Source organism: Eucalyptus grandis, chromosome 5 (assembly GCF_016545825.1).
Source record: "Eucalyptus grandis isolate ANBG69807.140 chromosome 5, ASM1654582v1, whole genome shotgun sequence".
Taxonomy (NCBI): Eukaryota; Viridiplantae; Streptophyta; class Magnoliopsida; order Myrtales; family Myrtaceae; genus Eucalyptus; species Eucalyptus grandis.
In genome coordinates this window covers 52,538,768-52,563,311 of record NC_052616.1, presented here as the reverse complement: position 1 = coordinate 52,563,311, position 24,544 = coordinate 52,538,768, and positions in this window count along the sequence as shown.

Here is a 24,544-nt window from a genome sequence, read left to right as displayed (position 1 = left end):
CTTATGTGCATCTATACATTTTCTGAAGTTTGAATATTAGTGCACTTTGACAAAATGTCATAAGGCTTTAATAAAAAAAAAGAAAAAAAAAAGAAAGAAAGAGCATATTCTGCCGATGTAAAGAAAATTTTTCACAAGTATTCCCATGCATCATTGACTTGAGAATTATAACTATGCATTCTCTCTAATGAATGTTGTATGAGGCTGCTTGTGTAAAACTTCTTTTTTTCACACTAATGCTGCGTGTGTAGTTATCCTTTAAGTATTTATGACATTTTCCATTGGTTTATGACAACATAGTGTGAGCATTTGTAGTAATTTGTTAAATATTATAATATATATATATATATATATATATATATATATATATTGTATTTTGAACCATGTTATGACAAAATATCACAAGCCTTAGAAAAAAACATAAATTTTCTTTAGAAATTAGGATACTTAAATATATGTGACATTGTTCATTGAGTTATGAGAGAAAAACTTTGTAAACTAAAGAAATTATAAGATACCTAAATATTTCCGACCATTATGAATACATTATGACAAAAAGTAGGAAATATTCATGAATATTTATACACTACTGCAAAGCACAAATTGACAATGTAAAATACTGTTAAATCATCATAGATGTATTGTGTCGAATTAAATACCGTTAAATCATCATGAAAAACCTGATGGACCTGGATTATTTTGATTCGAATAGGACCAACCCGTTCCATGTCTTGGATTAGGTTCAGTGGCAAAAGGTGGCTCAGTAGTTTGGATAGGTTGGACTTGGACGGGAATCTACTGGACATACAATACTGTGAATAATTGCCTTGAATTGGGCTGAGGAGGACCTGAATTGGGTTGAATGGGGCCTAATCCTCTTTCATTGGGCTGTATGTGGCCCTGTTCATCATTCTAGTTTTCTTTCTCAGAACTTGTTGAGGATCCGATGGTAAGTTTTCGAAACCTTGATTGTTGGAAAAAAAAATCCTTCTGATTCATTGGACATCCCCAACTTTGAGGTTTGATTTCTCGGCATAATTTTTCCCTTTGTTGATTGGTTCTAACCCAAAAAAAGAAAAAAAAAACTTTGACAAGTTTTGTGTGTGAAAAGAAACGAAGAAGGAAGAGCGTTTGATTTTCAGAGTAATGTGGAAGCTAGGTTGAGAAAGAACGCTGTGATACCATGTGAAAATATTAAGGGATGGAAAGGAGCTGAGAAATGGGAATAAGATAGATATTACTTTCTTACTTATAACATTATACAATCACAGCCCTATATATAATACATATGGTCAACCTAATTAAGGCGAAAAATATTCTAAAGACATACAGAATAAAAAGAATAAAATTCTCAAATATACAATATTCTAGTTTCCCATTGATGAATCAATTAGAAAAAATCAAGTGCAACCGTCTTCAACAATTTGTGCTCGTGAAGGCCAAGCAAGAAGGTTGGTTCTCAATTACTATTGTTGCATTGCTCCGTCTTGTGGATCTCTCCCCGATTTGCTTGCAAAAACTCTGGCTGACAAAGTTCGCTCTCGAGTTGCTTTTTCTTTAAGCGTATCATGGAGTGTCTTGCTCATTTCCTGAGTCCTGTGAAGTTTATTTAAGTGGAAGAGTCTAGTCAAGTTTAGGGGTCTTTGATTATTGGTGTGTAATGATAGTCCAAGGTGATATTTTCATGGTTTTCTCTTTGCGCTCTTAGTTGTTTTGTCTTCTGATGTTAGCTGAATTGATTGTCGATACTGAAGCATGGTGGTGGGGTAAAGGGGCGAGCGGTATGTGCAATATTGACAAAGCACCAGAATTAGAAATAGAATGCCATGCAAATTTTGGATGCCCAATCTTTGCAAAGAGTCAATAGCTAAGTACCCTACTTTTAGGAAGAAAAATAGGACTCACTTCTCCCACTTTTGAGCCAAATGTTATGCTCTAGGGCTCGCCCTTTCGAATTTATGAGTCCTCATTTATGTGTAATAATACGACGGATGAGCCTTGTTGTTGCTTCAACCCATTACGTTATGCCCAAACCAGTACGCATGGTCCATGTCCAAAATTCTCCATTTTAAACCAAGATGCTCTCTGCTCATTCTTTCCTTCTAAACATGAAGAGTAAACGCTTTCTCTCTCCCTCTTATTAATTCAAATTTGGGGTCCCTGGCCTTCGCTCTTAGATTTTGCTGCGTCAATGGGGAGGTTTAAAAATCCATTTTGGACTTAAGGAATTGGTACGATGGGTCTTAGCCACCCCATTTGCGACCTAATTGGCATTTTTGGGGCAATGGGCTAAGGAGACCCCTTTGTTGCCCCATGACTTTTTCAGCAGTCTTCCACCACCGTGCACACGATCCAGAGGCTTTCTTCTTCGCCCAAAACCCACCTCACACGCTTTTGGTTGTTAGATTCAACTTCCACAAGCAGATTAGAGAAGCCACTATGCAGATCACTTTCCTTTTCCTTTTGACATCAAAGCTATAATGGAGAAGAGAGCCCTTTGCATAAAGCGAGGGTTTTCGCCACGCTAGCTAATGGGGCTTAAAAATCCTCGCAAACCCAAAGATCAAGAGTCCATCGTGGTTCCAAAGGACTCCCACAGCTGCAGCCTTGCGTGTTTCATCGCACCAAGCCGCGTTGACATTCAATTCAAGGTTCCCCTTTGCTGGCGAGGATAGGGTGTCGCTCGATGACAAGTAATCCCCAAACCACTTGTCAATTCTAGAGATTTTGTTAGGTGAGGTGTCTAGATTTAACTGAGAGTCTAACCAAAAATTTCTTCTCTAATCGCAAAGGAGGAGGTGTTTTGGAGTCTTCGGGACTTGGCAGCACAGCTAGCTAAAAGGATGGGATGCCAACTTTCTTCTCAATAGATTTTCTTTTGTAGGTAGCATTTGTGCATATGCTCCATAAGAAGTAGCGAACTCTGGGGTAGACTAGGATCTGCCATATTTTGGTCCATAAGTTCTGGGGAGGCTGATATGATGATGATCTGGAAGCATAATCTATTGTAGCCACTTTTGACCAAATAGGCTCTTTTTTTGTTCCTTGTCCATACCAAGGTCCTCTGAGGGGCACATGTTTAGCAGGATTGCCAGTATTTCCTGCACCACATCCTCATTGTAACTTTTCACAATCGACTATGATTTCCACTCACGACTCTCCTAGTTAATCAGTTCTGCTATGAATTTTGGTTCATCCTAGTTTGACAGGCCTTCAAATTTGTCAGAAGGGATTTTGAGAGAACAAGTTTCATTTGGTTTATTTTTTAAAAGGCTTAAGGTAAGAGCTTGTGTGTGTCTAGGGTTGAAGCCCATGAGACTTGATGTCATGCCCTAATCCATCGAGCGCGTGCCCATCCCTCGGTGATCGATAAATATGCGACGTCCCAGGACGCGTCGCTGACCCATTCATTTTATAGCGCATGCGGAAGCGAAACAATACCCTTGACAACAAAAGCTTGGGATAGAAAAGCATGCAACAAATCACAACCACAACAAGCCTTTTATAAAACACATAGGTTTATATATACACCATTGGGCTGTCACAAAAAGATCAGCTCAACAAAAGGGAAACTGTCCTATGACTAATTAGTCGGACACATCCACCGATCCTTCGGTCTCCACCTCCCTAGGCTCTAGGGCTTCGAGTCCTCCACGACCGCCATCTAAAGACCTAAAAATGTTGAGCTCATGACGGGGTGAGACAATATCTTAGCAAGTTCACCCCCTAAACTTCGACTAGGAAGGAAATACGCCTAGAGGCAATCCATGCACACAAGGTAGAGTACTTACCTTGCCTCAGTCCTTCCTGCACGTCAGTACTATTCATATTCAATCATTGCTTGTACAAGCATGCATTACTGACACACATCGATCCATCCATTCAGTTAACCCAATCAATTAATTAGTCACTACTCACACAAGCTAAGATACACTAATACTCACACAAGTTGATTTCTAACAATGCTCACACAAGCTAACTTCTATCTAAGCTCACACAAGTTGACAATTCGTTGCTCAACCAAGCTGATGTCTATAATTGCTCACACAAGCTGACGTCTATTAATGCTCATAGAAGCCGTCAAGTGATCCTTAGTTCACATAAGCTGCTATAGTACTTAAAAACCACATTCAGTGTCACAACCCGACACTCGGTATTTTCGAGTTAAATACCAAAACTTCACCAACATCATACAATTGTACCATTTAACAATCCATTTGCACAAACTAACGACACTACTATGATTAGTGCAAAATTCTAACGACCAGCCATCTCGGCATAATTTTCGGAAATAATTATTAATTAAATAATTAAATAAATTCCGAAATTAAATGAATAAATAAATAATATATTATATTAATATAATTTAATAAAATAATATTTAAAATTTCGAAATAATTAATTACTTCAAAATAATTTATTAGGGACCTAATCAAGATTATGCTAATCTAATAATCTAATAATCTAATTAGTCTTAATTAATTATTCACTAAACTAATCACATCCCTTAATCTAATTAACAATTAACTAAGCTAATCTAACCACCTAACCATACTTAGCCTAATCTAAACACCCTTAAGCATCATTAACTCCCTAAGCGGAGATTAGTGAGTAAACTCATTGGTTTTGCGTTCTAGTGAGTCCATAGTGATAGTGACGCGGAGGCGGCCAACAATCCTCCTAGCGGTGACACCAACGAAGGTCGAGAAGGGCTCAGAAATGGGCCACGAAGTTCGAAGACCCTTGTTGGTTCGGCTTCATCTTTTGCTTGTTGGACCAAGGAGAACCAAGGCTAAATGGCAAGGAGGCGGGCTGATCGAAGCTTCGGCGAGCGGGTGGCCGGTAACCAACGGCTCTTAGGGGTCGAGGGGGACTTGCTGGTGGTTGGTATGGATGGAGGAAGGGTCAGAATGGGAGGAAAAATGAAGAAAACACGAAACAGTTCACTCTAGGCGGACTCTAAGCGGTCCGGTGAGCGGCGGCTTTGATTTGTCGGGAATTGAGGAGGACCTTCGATTTCCTTAATCTTGTCACTGGAAGCAGCTCATTTGTTAGATGAGGGTTGCCGAGGATACTTAACAACTGTCGTAGATACGACAATTGAGGAACTGAGAATGGAATATATTGCAATGGTACAGGAGTTTCCAGATATCTTTCTAAAAGAATTGCCAGGGTTACCGCCAGAAAGGGAGATTGAATTTGTAATTGAACTAGCACCGAGGATAGAACCGATTTCAAAAGTACCTTATCAAATGGCGTTATCTAAGTTGAGGGAACTAAAGGTGTAGATGCAAGAATTACTGGATAAAGGATTTATTCATCCTAGTGCATCACCTTGGGAAGCGCCAGTTCTATTTGTTAAGAAGAAAGATGGTTCGTTGCATTTGTGCATCGACTATCGGCAGCTCAATCAGGTAACGATCAAGAACAAGTATCCATTGCAGAGGATAGATGACTTGTTTGATCAACTACAAGGAGCATCAATATTCTTGAAGATCGATTTGAGGATAAGATATCATCAGTTGAGGATTAGGAAGGAGGATATTCCTAAGTCGGCATTTCGTACCCGGTATGGTCATTACGAGTTTACAGTGATGCCGTTCGGGTTGACAAATGCTCCAGCTGCCTTTATGGATTTGATGAACATAGTGTTCAAGGATCATCTGGATCAGTTTGTGATTGTGTTCATTGATGACATCTTGGTCTATTCGAGAAGTGATGAAGAGCATGAGAATCATCTGAGAGTAGTACTCCAGACCTTAAGAACTCATCAGTTGTATGCTAAGTTTAGCAAATGCGAATTTTTGTTGACTCGTGTTGCGTTCTTAGGTCATGTGATTTATGAGGAAGGAATCTTCGTCGACCGTAGCAAGATAGAAGCCGTGATCAAGTGGCCGAGACCATCAACAGTGACAGAGATCATAAGTTTTCTAGGGTTAGCAGGTTATTACAGATGGTTTGTGGAAGGGTTCTCATCATTAGCGTCACCTCTAACAAAGCTCCTGAAGAAGGAAGAGAAATTTGTATGGTCAGACAAGTGCAAGCGTAGTTTCCAAGAGCTGAAGGAAAAGCTGACTACCGCACATGTGCTGACGATTCCATCTGGTTCTGGAGGATTCGAGATCTATAGTGATGCATCATTCAGGAGATTGGGTTGCGTGTTGATGCAACATGGCAGAGTTGTTGCATACGCTTCCCGTTAGTTGAGACCTCATGAATTGAATTATCCGGCGCATAACTTAGAACTCGCAGCCATCATATTTGCGCACTACTTGTGCAAGGAAATTTTTTAGATCTTCATAGACCATCAGAGTCTCAAATATTTGTTCTCTCAGAAGGAGTTGAACATGAGACAGCACCGATGGATGGAATTGCTAAAGGATTATGACTATGATATTCTATATCACCCAGAAAAGGCGAATAAGGTCGCCGATGCATTGAGTCGGAAGTCTTCAGTGGTGCGGATCTTGGTTAAGGAGTGGAACTTAATCGAGAGAGCTCGGGATTCATAATTCAAATTTGAGGTAGGCCACCTTTCAAGTTTTATGGCCACCCTTAGAATTGAACCGGATGTCCAGGTCAGAATCAAAGAACTCCAACCGACAGGTCCAAATGTACAGAAAATTCTTCAAGAGGATACCAATAAAAGAAAGGCTTATTTTTCAAGTTTCTGATGATGAGGTACTGAGGCTCTGTGGACGTTTGGTTGTACCTGACGATGTAGAGCTTAGAGAAGAAATTTTATCTGAAGCACATTGTAGCAGTTATAGCATTCATCCCGGAAGTACTAAGATGTATCAAAATCTGCGTCAACACTATTGGTGATCAGGTATGAAGGCGGACATTGCTAAGCATGTCGCCAAGTGTTTGACTTGTCAGTAAGTAAAAGTCCAGCATTGCAAGCCGGGAGAATTTCTGCAACCTCTTGCAATCCCCGAGTGGAAATGGGAGCATATCACGGTGGACTTTGTGACTAGACTACTAAGGAGTCAGAGAGGGAATGATTCGATTTGGGTAGTAGTTGACAGGCTGACAAAGTCGGCTCACTTCATTGTAATTTGAAAGGACTTTAGTCTTGATAGGCATGCAGACCTGTATGTGCATTAGGTGGTTCGTATGCATGGAGTGCCGGTTACGATAACATCCGATAGAGATCTAAGGTTTGCTGCTGCTTTTTCTAAGAGCTTGCAGAGTGCTTTAGGTACAAAACTCGGTATAGTATGGCATATTATCCTCAGACGGATGGCCAGTCTGAAAGGACAATTCAAACTCTAGAAGACATGCTGAGAGCTTGTTTAATAGACTTCAAAGGAAGTTGGGAAGATTAGTTGCACCTGGTAGAATTTGCCTACAACAACAGTTATCAGCAGAGTATTGAGATGACTTCATTTGAAGCATTGTAAGGCAGAGCATGCAGAACTCCAGTATGTTGGGATGAAGTCGGGGAAAGGAAAATCACAAGCCCAGAGTTGGTTCAGCAATCAGTAGATGTTGTGGCAAAAATCAGAGACAGATTAAAGACCGCGCAGAGCAGACAAAAAAGTTATGCAAATAAGCGCGAAGGTCTTTGGAATTCCAAGTTGGTGATCATGTTTTTTTGAAAGTGTCACCAATGAGGGGAACTTCGTGCTTTGGTAAGAAAGGCAAGCTGAGTCCGAGGTATGTAGGTCCGTTTGAGATTCTTGAAAGAATCGGAAACCTAACGTATCATCTTGCATTGCCGCCAAGATTGGCGCAAGTGCATGACGTTTTTCATGTGTTGATGTTAAGGAAGTACGAGCCTGACCCGACCCACGTGCTCAATTTCGAGGAATTGGACATGGATGACCGTGTGTCATACGTTGAAAGCCTAGTCCAGATCATCGATTGTAAAGAGCAAGTTCTATGTACAAAGACCATTCCATTGGTCAAAGTGGTCTGGCAACACCCCGGTACTGAAGGAGCAACCTGAGAGACTGAAGAGTCGATGAGACAGTTGTACCCCTTCCTTTTTTAAGAGGGGAAGAGTTGTGACATCCTGAAATCCGACCACATTTCGATAAAGTGAAATGGGCATTTCGTCGGGCGTGCTTATGGTCCTTTTTCTCACGAGCTGATCACTCACGAGTTAACTAACCTATTGGGTGAAGCCGTTAAGGGATGTATCCGCAGTAAAATCCCTAAAAGCCACCTAATTAGTTGGATTGAGCTAAAATCACGTCTAATTGATTCTAACCATGAATTTTTAATTTGATTTCGGGAATCGAATATTCGAGCGTGTCACAATTCAATTTTAGGACTGTCTCATCGTCCGTCAAATTATTGAAAGAGTCCGAAATTTCGGGAAATAAATTATCGGAGGAAAAATTGAAGACCGAAAGAAAATAAAAAGGAAAGAGAAATGGAAAATAATATGGTAACAAGAATAAGGTAATTTTCTTATGGTTGTACTATTTTCTTTTTCTTTTTCTCTCTCTCCCTTTTCCCTCTCTCTTTTTCTCTCTTCCCTCTCCCCTTCGTGCGAAACAACCCCCCCTTTCCACCAAATAGTGGGCTGTCACCTACTTACTTTTCCCCTCTCGACTTTGACTTTTCAAACCCCTTCTCCTTATCTCTTCTCCCCCATTTTCCCCCACGTGACCGAAAGCCCCCCTTCTTCTTGTTTCTTGCTCGTGAAAACTAGAAACGGAGGAAGAAGGACAGCAGCTCACCGAAGACTGGACCAGCCGCCCATCGTCGCCGCATCGGAGCCGGACTGCTTGCACGCCCACCGCTTGCTATCGTCCCCGCCATCCGTGCACGTCCCGTCTGCCGCTTGTTGTCGTCCCTCCCCGTGCAATTTTGGCCTCTGCCCAACCCTTGTCCAGCCACCTCCGACCACCTCTGGCTGCTGTTTGAGCTCGTCGGACCTCCACCGGCCTTCCCCCGCACCTTGCCACCCTTGCTGCTTTATTTGGTTGCTGTTTGGTGTTCTTTTTCAGCCCGGATAGCCACCCTGCCGAGTGAGATTCCAATAGCTTTGGGCTCGCTTTTGGGCCATTTTCGGGCCTTGAACCCGAGCCGTGCTTTGGGGTTTATCGTTCTCGTGTCGTCCCCATCGGATTGATACGTTTTGCGCTTAATTCCAGTGAGTAATCTCACTAATCCTTGCTTAATGGGCTAATTATACTTAATGGTTGTTTAGTTTTATTTAATTAGGTTTAGGTGGTTAGATTAGTGTTTATTAGTTAATTGTGATGCAAATTAGACAAATTGAATGTGTATTTAGAAAGTAGACATGGTCTACTATTTATTGAGGGTAGCTCGGGATTTTTCCAATCCTTTATCGGGCTTCAATTTGACAATTCGGGCCTAAGTGGAATTTTTTTTGGTATTTAAATATTATTTTTCGAATTAAATTAATTAATATTTATTTTTCAAAATTCAACTGAGATGGTCATGACCAGAATATTATGCTGATGACCGTGGTGAAGTCCGTTTATTTAATTAGGCTTTATTTTGAGCTAAATTGATTTTTTAATATTAATTATTTATGCTGATGGCCAGTGACTAGAATATTAGGGTTTACCTTAAATTGTTTGAAATTCAGTGGGATTGCTTGATTTACTAGTAGTTGGCCGAGTATGTTTATTTAGCATTTACAATGGCTGGTTGAGTTATAAAGTGAGTAGAATCGTGAGAGTGAATCCGAAATACTCTGGGCTTGAATCGATGAGACACGCTGTATGGGCCTCTATGGTTCGGTGATTTTGGATATCACTGGCGAAAATGGCGCCTTAAAGAATGCACGTATCGGTCTAGTACATACATTATTGTGGACCTACGTGGTTCGGTGATTGGGATATCACTGGCGAAAACAATGCCCTAAAGAACGCATGTATCGGTCTAGTACTCATATTGTTATAGGCATGTATGGTTCGGTGATTAAGGACATCGCTGGTGAAAACAACGCCTTAAAGAATGCATGCACTTGTCTATTAAACACATTGTCATAGGCATGTGTGTTTCGGTGACTAAGCATGTCACTGGCGAAAACGGCGCCTTAATGAATGCACGCAATTGTCTAGTGGATAAGTCACCTTGGCGAACTTGACACCCGAGAGCATTGATGTGGCTCTGTGACTGAGTGCCCGATGGGAGGTTATATGGTGTGGAATCAATGACCTTGAATGATCCGTCTGACATGTAATCGACTGGTTCAATTGATCAATGATTTGATCAGATTGTCGTGATTTGATTGATTGTTCATTATGATTTATGAAGCATTCGTATATAACTTTGAATTGCAGGTTGAGACTGAGGCCAAGGTAAGTCCTCTGACTCGTGCTGTGCTTAGGCAACCGAGTACTGTATTGGTTTCCTAATTGAGTCTTAGTGGGGTAGAACTTGCTGAGACGTAGTCTCATCCCGGTTGTGGGACAACATTTCAGGCCCGTAGATGAACCTGAGGAGGAGGAATCGGAGAAGGAGAACATTGAAGTGAAACCTGAGGAGGAGAAAGATTTTTGAAGAAGAAGAAGATCCAGGAAGGGATCCTGAGTACGATCGGATGAGAACTGAGGTCCCATCCTCTTTTGAGAATCCCGTTTTAATGTGAATAGGGTGAAATTAGAAAGTCGTGAATAGTTTGTGAAATACTTTGAGTTATGCTCTGTATAAAAGTATGGTTGTGAATTTCAATATGAAAGATATGGCCTTACTTTTCTGTCCCATCGATTTACTGTCTGAGGATTTATAACTGTTTCCACATGTGCTTAATAAATGAAAGGGTCGGCGATACATAGTCCTGGGATATCGCATTATAAAATCGACCAAGTGAGAAGGATGTGTGCGTGCCCAAGGATCGAGGCGTGACAATAGGCGCATCGATGACAAAGTACCGACTTGGGGCTTCACTTTGCTCTAAAATTTTTGTTAACCCACATTACCCATTTTAAGATAGGATGGTCTCTAAAGTCGAGCTCACAGGGTTTGCTGTCCAAGGCCTTAATAATGAGACGACGTTATATTCTTTGTCTGACTCATATCAGGTTACTTTATTGCACTTTACTTTTTACTTGTTCTTTCAATGCTTTCTTAGATCAATTGATTGCATTTCTTTTATATTGCTTTTCTAAGTTATGTTTTGTTTCTTTTAGTTGAATGGTTAGATTACATTTTAGGACTATATTAAATACAAAAACATTGCATGGACGCTTAGGAAAAAAAAATGCATGACTTCTAATTGGATAAAAGGGTTGCATCTAACTAAAATGACACTAGTTAACTATTATAATAAAGTCCCCAATTCAAAATTTCTAGTTGTGTAAGAAGTGAGATATACTCTTGGTTTCTAACCGATCCAAAGAAGCTAGGGATGACTCTTCTTCACGCGGAATTCTCATGAGATTAATCGAACGAAAATGAAATTTCTAACGTCATGCGAGGTAAAGTTTTGGGAGAACATGTACCGATTAGAATATCAAAATACTTGTAACATTTTGAACTGCATACATTACGAGGAAAGTGGTAACCTTTTGGAAGACATGATAAATGATTAGAGTTTTTATGACGTATCCTTTCAGTTTGGCAACCATTTGGTTTGTGATTAAATAATTCAACATAAATAGTAAATGCCAAGCATGTAAAACATGCTTAGGTCTAATAAGTTTTCACATTATGTATATTATAAATCCTTGTTGTGTTTTTGATATCATATTTTAAACATTGTTTTTGACCGGGAGGGGACAAAATGAAGTTCAAGTTGTTTTATTCTATAGTGCAAAATACCTTCAAAATGCACGTTAACATTACAAAATTACTTTAAATCATTATAGATGTGATCTTTCTAAAACTCAGGTCAAATCAAGTGTGGATCTCTAATCTTAAACCCGACTGTCGCAAAGGCTAAAGCTTCAAAATATAGAAGAAAGTGCACTTTCTAGGTATAGGTTTTTAAAGAAAAACTTGAAGTGCACAAAATTATCATTCTTTTTCTACACCACCAATATCCGAATCAATGAAGATGAAAGGGGGTTGTGAACGACAGAGTAAAAAACTTGTGTCCCATATAAAGTTCAAACAAGTATCTTGATAAATTTGTGGCAAGTAAACGTTAACGTTCATAAGATAGTACGGACCTTCAGTCTTTCTCAGATATATCCTTTGAATTAGTAATGGTTTTGGCTTGCAGTTAAAGTAGAATCAACACAAATAATTGTTTGAATGGATTATGATGGCATGTGACAAGTGATTTTTATGACTTATGTTCAAGTATGATTATTTATCCTCCATTATATGTCATAATGGGGTGATGAATCATATTGTGGTGATATAACATACATGATGTGATTTTGTAATGAAGCATGTTATTTAAATAAGTCTTTGATAGATTATGATGGTAGTGTATTATATGTGTTCATTGGAAGTAGTTGTTATACAAATGTTATGTTCATTGTCCATGGTCGATGCATAAGAACACCTTAGGCCTTTGAGACGAGATATATGATGGTCCTTGGACGTGTAAGGAAGCACGCAGGGCAAAGTCTCTCTCTTAGGATCGGAGATATTGAGACATATCATTCCCAAACCAAGTTCAGTACTAGATTGGTGATCATGCCATGACAGGTTGATCTTTTCTTGGTCTTAGTGCGATACTGAGACGTATCGTTCTTAACCCAAGTTTGGTACCAAGTCAGTGATCATGTCATGACGGATTGGTCCTTTCTTGGTCTCGGTGCGATATTAAGGCTATTGTTTCCTATCCGGATTGGACTTAGGCTGGTGCTCAACATAATTGGTCAAGCCATAGATTCTTGTTTTATGCTCGGCATATTTATTAATGTATTTTAGATAGGTCATGAGACACACTCTGCTTGGCACGTCATAGAGACATTCATACTTGATTAATGAGTAATATATAAAATCAGTTGGACGATGGTATGCCCGTGTGATCACTAAAGACCCTAATGTGTTTTACGTGGGGTGTGAATCCATCCTAATGCATTTTATGCGAGACTACTCGATTAAGTTTGGATACCCCCAAGTCAACGGAATGCCATTGGTGGATGGATTTTAGAATGAAACTCCTTACAGGAATGTTTTCTGGATGCGTTTATGGAAGACAATACTATGCCGGTTACGCCGGATGACTGCAAATCTTTGGGTTGGCCTTGGGCCCTGAGCGGTCATAATAATCTAAAAGCATGGTATTGAGATCAATATATGAGCAATTGTGGATTATTGCATGACATGGATGCATGATTATAACATATTGCACGTTTTTGTGTTTGACTTGTGAATATGCAAAGTGTTATAAGAATTGCTTACGCGCTTTGTTATGATGGCTTAAGAAGGTAAGAAGATCATTCCTATTTATAGTTAAGGCAAAGCATGGGTTGTTTTGCTATTAATCTGCCATCGATAGATAACTTGCATGTTTAAGGCATTTTCAAGGCGAATGACTTCCCTACGCAAGGTCTAGGGAGTTCACTCATTGAGTTTATTGCACTCCTCATTGTTTAACTTTTTTAGGCCCTCATCATGGCTATCCAAGCCCAAGCCAAAGTACCTTGAGATAGATGCATACTAAACGCGTAGGGGATACAACTTTGAGAGGTCGCCCTCATAGAATAAAGGTGCTAGGTTAACCCCACCCCTAGTTCTTGGACAAGTATGAAGGAATCTGTTACGTTAACCCCACTTGTGTGTTCTGATGTATGCCTTATACTATCTCTATTATTTGTTAATGGTTGGGAGATGTTTATTCTGCTTCCACTTGCATATAATAAAATGATAAAATAAATGGGTCGATGACACGTTCGATGACACGTCTTGGGACGTTGTAAGAAAATGACCTAAGTGGAAAGCAATGGCATAGGTTGTTGCAAGCCTGGATGTCTATAAATTTCTTCAATTGTCCATTGAGCTGTAGTCTATTGGGTGAAATTCCGAGTCTACGATTTTGTGTAAGGATATACCAATCAATATTGATATCTTTATCTAGTGAACCAAAACCAAGGATTTTTGTAGTGACTGATCACTGGGGAAAGAATTGTTTAATGATGGGTTTGCGTCGATCTCTTGTGGCAAATGTATCTTTAGAAATAGAGTTAAAATACAGGGTATGTGAAGTCCATTTTTTTTTTCTAGAAGTACTTGCTCCAGTTTCAATGAGCGCAATGATAGAATTAGGCTTGTCATATTTGGATGGGTATATTTTGGCAGGGAAATATGAGAGAATAGAGGAAGTGTATGCACAAAGATCTTGGATTATTGGTGATCGGGGCTATTCAACATCATTATCACAAAGTGATACTCCAGTTTGCTTTTTTATTTTCTGGATCAAATGAGAATTTCTTCCTATGGCTTTTGGATAATTTTTAGAAAAAAATGATCTTTCTCGTTGCAAACATAGCATTTGTCAAAAATTTTACGCTTTCTAGAAGAACCCCATCTAGAACATTTTTTTGCAAGAATCTTCATTTTCACCTTCTCCCATTACCAAAGGAAAATCTTTTGAAGGGTTTTCGCTTCTTGCATCTATCACCACAAGATTCTTTCTTTGAGCATTTGATTATTAACTTGGGTTTTCGGCAAGCCCGATTGAGTTCTTTTATTGCTTTGAAAATAACTGCTAAAGGCCTTTTTAGCGAATACATAGATCATCAAGAGCAAGATGTAATTCTTGTTGAAGTTCTCCAATGTGAACATCAATAATTTGTTTTACTTGGCCAGAAGAGATCTATCCCCAAATTGTCCAATTTCTTTCGGATAGAGGACAAGAATATTTGCTTCAAATTTGGATTAGCTCTAAGAGCATAGAAGAATTTAAGCATTTCTTGGAAATGCTTATTCAAATGCTTTTCTCGCAAAGAGCAACATTTTTTCTCAAAAATTCTCTTCTTCTAAGCTCAAGAAAATCTTTTAGCTTACCAATAAAGAAGTGGTGGATTACACGGATCGTTTAATGGAAATATCTTTCGAGTGAAAATGCCATTTGATTACGATTATTATAAGTTCTCTACTAATCTTTTAAGCTTCCCGTAAATCTACTCAAAAAATCGATCAGTATATCAAACCAATTTTGACCATTAAGCTCTCTAGTATTGAGCAAAGTATGAAACTCCTGTAATCTTTTTGGCCATTTTGAGTATAGACTATCATTGAGGGTGAAGTAACATTTTAAGGTTGAAGACTTATGGTCTGGGTTTAGGTCATAAAGGTGCCGTGTTTCTAGCTAAGATGAATTTGATTGCATTTCTGCCTTAGGGGGATAGCAATAAAGATAGCATGTTCAAGAGACTTTGGTGTTTCTGGTTCGGAGTTTAAAGTGTTTTCATAGGAATAGGAATCTAATTTTGAAGTCAATTCAGAGATGTTTTGTTTGGAGGGGTGTAGCAATGGTTGAGACCTCTTGTTGACTTTGGTCTCGCAAAAAAGCCTCAAGTGGATTTGAGATCATATGGGCAAAGGAGGCTCTTGGAAAGGTTCCAGAGCTGGCTTATTTTCCTCTTTTAACTTCTTTTGCCTTTCCATTTCCTTAATATGATTTCGAAGTATAACAATATCGAAGTAGCTAGAACTAACACCAAGACTTCTGCAGATACTAGAAAATATGCAATAGATTTAAAATGAAGAGTTAAAAAAAGAGAAGATTGCATATGAATTTTATAGTGGTCCGGTTTAGATCATGTCTACATTCACTCTCTTACGTTGATAGCAGACTGGTTGAACTTCACTATAAGATCAACAAAAGATTACAACTTATGAGTGCAAGCACTCAGTGGTAGAACTCTTTGACTTACTAAGTCACTCTTTTTGTGTTTATCTCTCTTGATGACAATTTGCAAAGCTCAAAGACAAAGACAAGTGGTTGAGAGAAGCTTCAAACTTTGGAATTCTAAATTCACTTTTCTATGTCCATCTTGATCAAATGACCTCCTTTAAAATTCCTCAACACCATACTAGTCGTTGATATTCTCCAGAAAAATTTCTTCCAATCAAGTTGTTGGAAAGAATCCATCAAAGGGATCTTGTGGCCATTAGAAGACAGGATTTAAAATTTTATTGATTCTAGTTGCTCATACAATTAGAATATAGGTTTCATAAGTAGAAGTTCCTCATGAAGAACTTATCGTCATATTGATCTTATCAATTTGTGATTGACTTAATCAATGTATATGTATAACGAAAGTGAAGTCCTTGGCCAGAAAATGATCGTTGAAAGAAATTGTTTCAGAAAAAGTTCATTCTGATTTTTTGTCGCATGTCACTGAGTTTGGTTCTAGACTCTTTCTCGTTTTGGACATGATCTTTTTTTGTACTTCGTTAGAGTGGGAAATACTTCTGGGATGGAATAGGCTTAGATAATAGTCTTCGATAGATCCTCAAAAACAACTCACAAGCAATTTGTACTTAAGATAAGCATTAGAAATAGAAAGTTTTGTCAACTTCAAAATCTTGGTAGGAGTTTTCTAAACAAATATCATTTCGATTTTCTTTGGGGCTTCTTCAAAGATTAAAGTAATTGATATAACCTTAGGAGGAATCACTTCCATTTGAGTTAAACTCCAAGGTTGAGAAATGGGTCTGAAGGAAAATAGACTTTCCTCTTGAAGAGTTTGATCTCTCTCCTCAATTTTTCAAATTCAGTTGTTGCATCCTCTAGATAATGATAAGAAAAACAAATTTGCTAGATTTCAACTATCGTAGTTTCTTTTGGAACGTCTCAAGCAATTTATTTGTGACCAGTGAGCTATTTAATCAACTTTCTAGTCAACATGATCAATAATCTTAAACTGGTACATTTATAATAAATTTATCCTTTGTTAACTTTTGCCAAAGTTTACAATTAAATTTATTGATGTGGATGAAGGGTGGGTGTGGTCAAGCGGCTTCGGTGAGCTCGGTAATGCTTGGATGACGATGAAGGGTGGTCGACGGCTGCAAGGGGTGTTAGCTGGTTTCTCTGGTTCTTTGGCTTGTGTTGCAGCAACAATGGAAGCTAAGGAAGCAAGATGGAAGAGGGGCTATTGCTGGCTTGAGGGGGACAAATGGCCACCAAAGTCTTCTCTAAATATCTCAAACACTCAAGTGTAGGCCCCCAATGTCCACAGCTCTACCCAATTGCCTCATCCCCTCTAAATCTTCCTCAAGAAACCAAGGATGAAGTTGAAATGTTGCACCCCACAAGACATACGAATTTCCGAGCATTTCACCTTCAATTCAACTTAATTCATATTCAATTGGCCTCAAATCAATGGCCAAATTTCCAAGGTAAGAACCCACATCAAATTCCATAATTTTCCTCATCATTTGATCCAACGAGAAGGTCAAAAGTGCACTCAATTTAGTCCATTCAGATTCTTCAATCAATTTCACCAAATTTTTATTTTTTCCGAAAATCCAGGCTCGCGGAAAATTCTTCAAATGATGAGTTGACATTTGTAATATAAATCGTGACATGAATGAATTTTCAATTTCTGAAATCGGGTTCAATTTCGTGGTTAATTTCAACCGGACACGATTTTAGTATGACTCAACCTACTAGAAAGTTTTTAGGAATATTTAGCGCATTTGACCCATGGTCGATTATTTTCGATCCACATTGTTTATCTTCGACTCATAGGCGACTCTCGGCTGTCGTAAAAATCTCGAGGTTTTAAATACGAGCACAAGGTGTGACATCTTGAAAATTCAGTTTTGTTTTCAATTGAATTAGTTGGGCCTTTCATCAATGCGACTATAGTACTTTCTCTAAGATGGCCACTCACGAGATAACTAGCTTATCAGGTGAAGTTGTTAAGGAATATAATCGCAATAGACTTGAGAATTTGATCAAAAATCAACTACTCAACCGTTCTAGTCTGCAAGGGTCATTACGGCATAGTTAAAAATCAATCAGAAATCAGAGATAGGTTAGTTCGACTGAGATGTGTGGCTAAATGTGGGTGATCCTACTAATTTATAAAATTCTCGTCGATTAGCACTAGACCAAATTTTTTGTCGTTTTGGTGCCCAGTGTTCGTATTTGAAATCTTGAGATTTTCACGACAACCGAGCCACCAATGTGTTAAAGAGGTACGTTAAAATCGCATCATATTGAAATTAATCCCGTCAGATTTGAACCTGATTTCAAAAATTGAAAGTTTTGTCGTGTCATGATTTATTTTAGGAACATCGACTCCCCTTTTGAGGAATTTTCGTCGACTTCAGGATTTTTACGGAAAATCGATTCAGACAAGTTGGAAAAGAACGGAAATTCGAATGGGCTAGTTTGAAAGGATTTTTGGCCTCCTGTGTGAGCTATTTGGTGAAAGAAAATTGTGTGGGCTTTTTCTTCAACAAAATTTGACATCAATCAAAGAGATTTGTTAAGAAATTGATTCGGGAAAAAGTAAATAGAATTCGGAATTGAGGAAAATGACCAATTTTGCTGTCCAAAGTTGGTTATTTGGGGAATTCCGCATGCAAGAAAACAAGTGAGGATCAAATATTTTAGCATGGAGATTTTTGGGACCAAATTGGATGAAATTGAAGTCCAAAATGGATAAAATTCGTAGGCTAGAGGGGCTGTCTTATTTTGGCCTTCAATTGGACTTCAAATTGTGTAAGTAGTGTCGAAATTGGTCTTGGATGACCAATTGATATTATCGGTTGAAAGCGAGCTGAAGATAAGCTTGAATAAGCACTCGAGTATTCAAGATTTTTTGTGTTTGATTGTCTTTTTTCCTTTCCCCTTCAATGGACTCCCTCGCACACGTCTCACTCTATTTGCCTCTCTCTCGCACGTCTTCTCCCCATCCAACAACTCTACCGTGGTCTTCGATTTCTTTTTCCTTTGACTTTGTGGGCTCCATCTTATCCTTCCCCTATGCCGACATCTTTCCCTCTCTCTCTCTCTCTCTCCCTCCCTTTCCCTTTTATTTTTGCACGTTCATTCCCCTTGGCTAACACACTGGTCCCCTTATCCCCTCTCTCTCCTTCGGTCCCTCTCTCTCATCCCTTCTCTTTTGCTTTCTATTTTGTCAAAGACTTTAGCCTGCATGTTCTCTACCCCCTCCATCTTGTGCCTCCATTTTCCCTGTAGCAACCCACCGAAGCTGCCACAAAGTCCACGCCTCCACACTTAGTCAAATTCCAACCCCTACACACCGAAGTCAACCCACCAAACTTCTCTCTCGCCTCTCGCCCTTGTCGCATGCTTGTCCTTCACTCACGCCAACCCCATGATCGCCATCTCTCTCTCTCTCGGTCTTTGTTGTGACCGACCTCTCCATTTCCCTTCCACCAAAGCCGCTGGCTTCATCTGCTCGACCAAGCCGTGCCGCTGCAACATCGTTCATCCTCAAGGCAAGCAGGAGCTAGCCCACTTGGACAGACTAGCAACCCCTTTGAAGACCGCAACAACAATAAGCTTTGTGGGGCCAATTTTGGCCTCGATATGGTCCTCGTTGATGCAACCGCTTTGGAGTTCATTGGCCACTGTCGTGTCACCATCGTCGTGAACCGGTTTTCGCGTTAATCTAGTGAGTTTACTTCCTAATCCCTGCTTAGGAAGTTAACGATACGTAAAGATTGATTAGTTTAGGTTAAGCTTAGATTAGTCGGTTAGTTAGAACATATTAGTGATTTAATGATTTGATATTGCATGTTAGGTGGTTAGAGTAGCGCAATTAGCAAGTAGATAAGTTGTAGTATTTGTCCAAACAGGTTTAGAAATTTTACGGGCCCATCTCGACTTTTAATTAGGCTTTTTCGGCTTAAGTGTGCATTTTTGCTATTTATTGGTATTTATTAATTAATTTTTGTAATTAATTATTTATTTAGTTTTCAGAAATTATACCAGGATAGTCGGTGACTGGAATTTCATGCTAATTGCATTGGTGTGATTGATTTATTTAATTGACTGTTATTTTGTGCAATTTGATCAATTTTTAATTTTGGGAATTTATCCCAAAATTTAATAATTTCGATATTTAATTAGAAAATCACCGGGCGTCGGTTTACGGTGCCAATTTTTTTTTTTATCGACTCTATAATTAGTGGGAGCTTATAAAGTAAATATATTATATTTTTGGCGGATGGGTGACCGTGTACCCACACATAATTATTTTGATCGGGTATGATAAAAGTGATAAAATGGTTGGTTAGGTAGAATGGTATATTATATCACCCTGAGGGCTTGGTATATTAGCTTAGAGTGAGCAGTATACCCTAATTATCGTACAGCTTCGGTGAGCAATTAAGTACCGCACAGTTTCGGTGAGCAATTAAGTATCACATAGCTTTAGTGAGTAATTAACTACCGCACAGCCTTGATGAGCATTAGTCATATACTATATCAGCCTGAGGGCTTCAATATATCAGCTTAGGGTGAGCAGTATACATGGTTTTCAGTTTTTGGTAAGCATTTTTATCTATATTTAGCTTAAGGGGAGCAGTCCTTGATGTGATCAGATTTTATAGATAGTATTGAATAAGTTGATCGAGAGATGGTCTTGATGACATGGAATCGACTTGGTTGATTGATCGATAATTTAATTTGATTTGATGACTTGAGTTGATTTGAGTTGAGTTGAAATGATTTGATGATTATATGAACCGTACTGACTTGCATAATGGAATGGAGGCAAAGGTAAGTCCTCTTACTCGTGTTTGTGCTTAGGCAGCCCTTAGGGCATATTTGCTTCCTAGTCGGAGCTTAGGAGGTGACCTTGCTAAGACGTCATCTCATCCTATTGTGAGATCACATTTTCAGGTCCTTAGATGGCAATTGAGGAGGACCCGAAGCTCCGAAGTTTGATGCGGAGGAGATTGAAGAATCGGCGAACATGTTTGACTAGCGGGTCATAGGACATTTCCCTTTTGTTAAGCTGATCTTTTGTAAATAGCCTAATATTGTGTATAAACCTGGAGTGTTTACAAAAGGTTTGCTTTGGTTGAGAATTGTTGCCTGCTTTTCTATCCCATCATGTTGTTGTCTAGGGATCTATTATTCGCTTACGTATGCTCATTAAAATGAATGGGTCAACGACATGTCTTGGGACGTCGCTACTTAATCGACCACTAAGGAATGGGCACGTGCTCGGAGGATCGAGGCGTAACACAGGGTACAAAAACGATAGAAAAATCACTTTAGTGTTATTCAACAAGAATTTTGTAATCAGGTGGAATCACCCACACTTTAATTACAAGCCTTTGTCGAATTGACTTGTCTCCAATCTCTAATCAATTTTGATAGTGCCATATTGACCCTTGTAAATTATCACAGTCGAGTAGTCGATTTCTGATTGAATTTTCAAATCACTCACGTTTATATTTCTTAATAGCTTCACCTGATAGATTAGTTATCTCCTGAGTGATTAATTCGGAAAAAAAGACTGTAGGCACATCGATGAAAAGCCCATTTCATTTACTCAAAAGCAGGGTTGAAAATCAAGATGTCACATTTACCTTATGGATTTCTATGTAAACTTGTGATGTCACCATACCATGTCACTGTTGACACCTAATTTTTGTTTTCAAATACAAAAAATAAAAAATAATAAAAATAATAAAAAAAAGATTAAAAAAAGATAAATAACAAAACAACAACAAAAAACGAAAAGAAAATGCCACCGATCATACCACCATCGTGCCATCACTTGCCGTGTCCTCACCGCAGCTGAGTCACCACCTATGCCATCACTGCTACGTCCCAACCATCGTTGAGTCAACGTTGTTGCTGTCATCGCCATCAAGCCCATCGTCGTCGTCATCGCCGTCGTCGCCGTCAAGCTCATCATCACCATCACTGCCTATCCGCCTAGCCTACCCAGCGCTGCGAAGGAGCAGGGGGAGAGAAGAGGCAGAACCAGGTTGGGCGAGCCCTCCAAACCAGGTAAGGTTTGGTCTTCGAAGTGGGTCGGCCTTGGGTCGCTCTTTGGGTCGGACTTTAGATTCAGGTAAATTGGGCTGGGCTCTCACGAGCTTAGGAAATGGGTTGGTTTGATTTTCTTTGGGCCCTAACTAAAGTATTACAAAAAAAAAAAAATTTTGGGCCCACTCGGGTCCATTGTTGCCGACTCGGCCAAACCCGGGTTCGATCTATGACTGGACCCGACTCGCACCGATCGGGCTGAACCTGAGTCGGGTCGATTGGACCCGACCCGGTTCACCCATTTTTTTAAAAAATTAAAAACTAGTTTTAAAAAAATGATTAAATTTTTTTTTTAAATTTAATTTTTTTTTAAAAAAATTGAAAATTAAAAAATGATGGGGTTTTATTAGGACCTGCCATGTATTGTCATTTTAGTGTAATTAGACTTTTATTTGCTCGTATATTAACTATGTTGCATGTTTAATTTGCATATCGAATCATGTTTAATTGCACATATTTAATTTTACTGCAATTAGGATCTTGATAATTATGATTGTTATTTTAATGTTTGCGCACCTGCATGATCACCTTTCATGTTAGTGAATAGGTATGAAATCGATCCAAACTAATTGACAAAAATTCTTTATTTTAAAATGAACAAGATTATGTACCAAATGGCACTAATTGGATAATTAGTGTAATCAAGTCCCCGACCCTAAATTCTATAGTTGCGTAGGAAGTGAGGTATACTCACATACCTCACTTGGTTTCTAGCCGACATCAATAGGCTAGTGGCGACTCATTTTTGCAAAATTCTTAAGAATATCCCAACATCACACAAAAAGTTATGGGCTTGGGAGAGCATATGCCTAATCATGACCTTAGGCCTGTCCTTTAGGCATTACCCCTAAACCTACTCCCTCCCCTCGAGGGTAAGTCGCGACAACTTGGCGACTCTACTGGGGACTTGGTTTTAAACCTTAGAGGATTTAGGCCAAAATTAATCTTGTTCAAAAATATTTTTATTTGTCAGCAAGGATTTCAGGTATGCCCCTAATATTAAAAGTGTTAAATGTTTTTGCAGAATGAGAGGTATGAGGGGAAGTGTTTGCTCACCTTTGCCTTGCAGGGAGGTGTAGAAATTGTTGTGCTGTTATATGAAGTGTTGTTTGCCTATAGATTGTTGTGCATGTATCCTTTGCATTGCACTACACCTTAGCACACATAGCTTGCCATCGGACCTGAGCCGCATAGGATCACCTAAGATGGTGTTGAGGTGGATACCACTCCAACTACAACCATGTAGTACGAGTCGCCCATCTCTACCCCGAAATTTCTTTCATGTCAAACATACCCACCCTGGTCTGCAATCATGCGACATAGGTCAGTTTTTTTATAAAGCCAGATTCATGGGTAACATAACCTAGCCGCAAGCATGTTGGTTCAGTCTTGTGATCCCATGGCTTCATTTTGAGTCGATAGAGTAAAAATCGAACCACATCCCATGTGCATGTCTATGTAATTGAAAAAAATAGAGACAAAAGTCGATACCCTTGTAAGTATCGTTTTCCTTTTTATTTGCTCATTTTGTATTGAACTTCCATCTTGAAATTTGCAAACATCAATCGATTGCCCTCAGTCTTGTAGGCTTATAATTGAAAAAATTGGCAGTCACTTTTGACAACTGAACATTGAATGCAAGTTCTAAACACTTTGATTTGGCCCTATTAAACACATGATTTTGTTTAAATCTCTAGTTTTGGACTCGAAATTATTTTGAAAAAAAAAAATTCAAGTTGTGATTTTATATAGGGGTACAAAAATTGAAATTGCATTTTTATCAAATTTTCTCATTCTCACATTTTGGGACTAAAATGCAAAACATTTTGTGTACAAATTTCTCAAAATAGAAGTCAATTCGTTTTTCTAGGAGTAAAATTACAAATCAATCTTTCAAAAATCAATGATACTTTGGTGTACAAAACTTTTGGAATAAAAGTGGTCATTCGATTGATGCCGTGGATTAATCATTCTAATGTCTTCTCTTATGAGAAAACCTTGGCGAAATACTAAAATCTTGTGATAAGAATTGTGGGGGCATGTATTGTCGCCTCGATTTTATTGTAAGAAGCGACCTCATTGAGATATTATATTTCTCTCATTCACATACTGATATTGTCGTCTTTTTGCAAGTTATGCACAATGCTCCTTGACATTCTCATGGTGACCACACAAAGAAGTGAATTCTAGAGCTATGACAAGAGTTGATTTTTACTATTATCTGTGCAAGAGTTTCTTATATTTTATCACTGTCTTTATTCTTGTTAAGAACCATATTTTCCGTTTTGGGTTTTGATTGTGAATTCAATTGATGCTTTTGTAAATCACGCGACACATTTTTTTAATGATGGAATTCAATTTCGGGAAAATCATCCTAAACTTAAAAGAAAAAAAAATCATAAGTGTTTCAAGTGAACCTATACATTTACCTTCCAAAGTGAATTTCAAGAAAACTCTACTCAAACCCTCTCTTCACGTGATCGCTTTCTCAGGTAGCATGAGGAGTTTATCTAAGTTTGGCATCTGCCCTTCAAAAATAAAAGTGTGGGTTCATAGGACTCGAGAAGCAAACATGCGTTGAGGCTTCGTTAGTGCCAATCTTCCATAAAGGCATAACGAAGTTGAATTCCGTTCTAAGAAGTTGAGGAAATGCAACAAATGCCT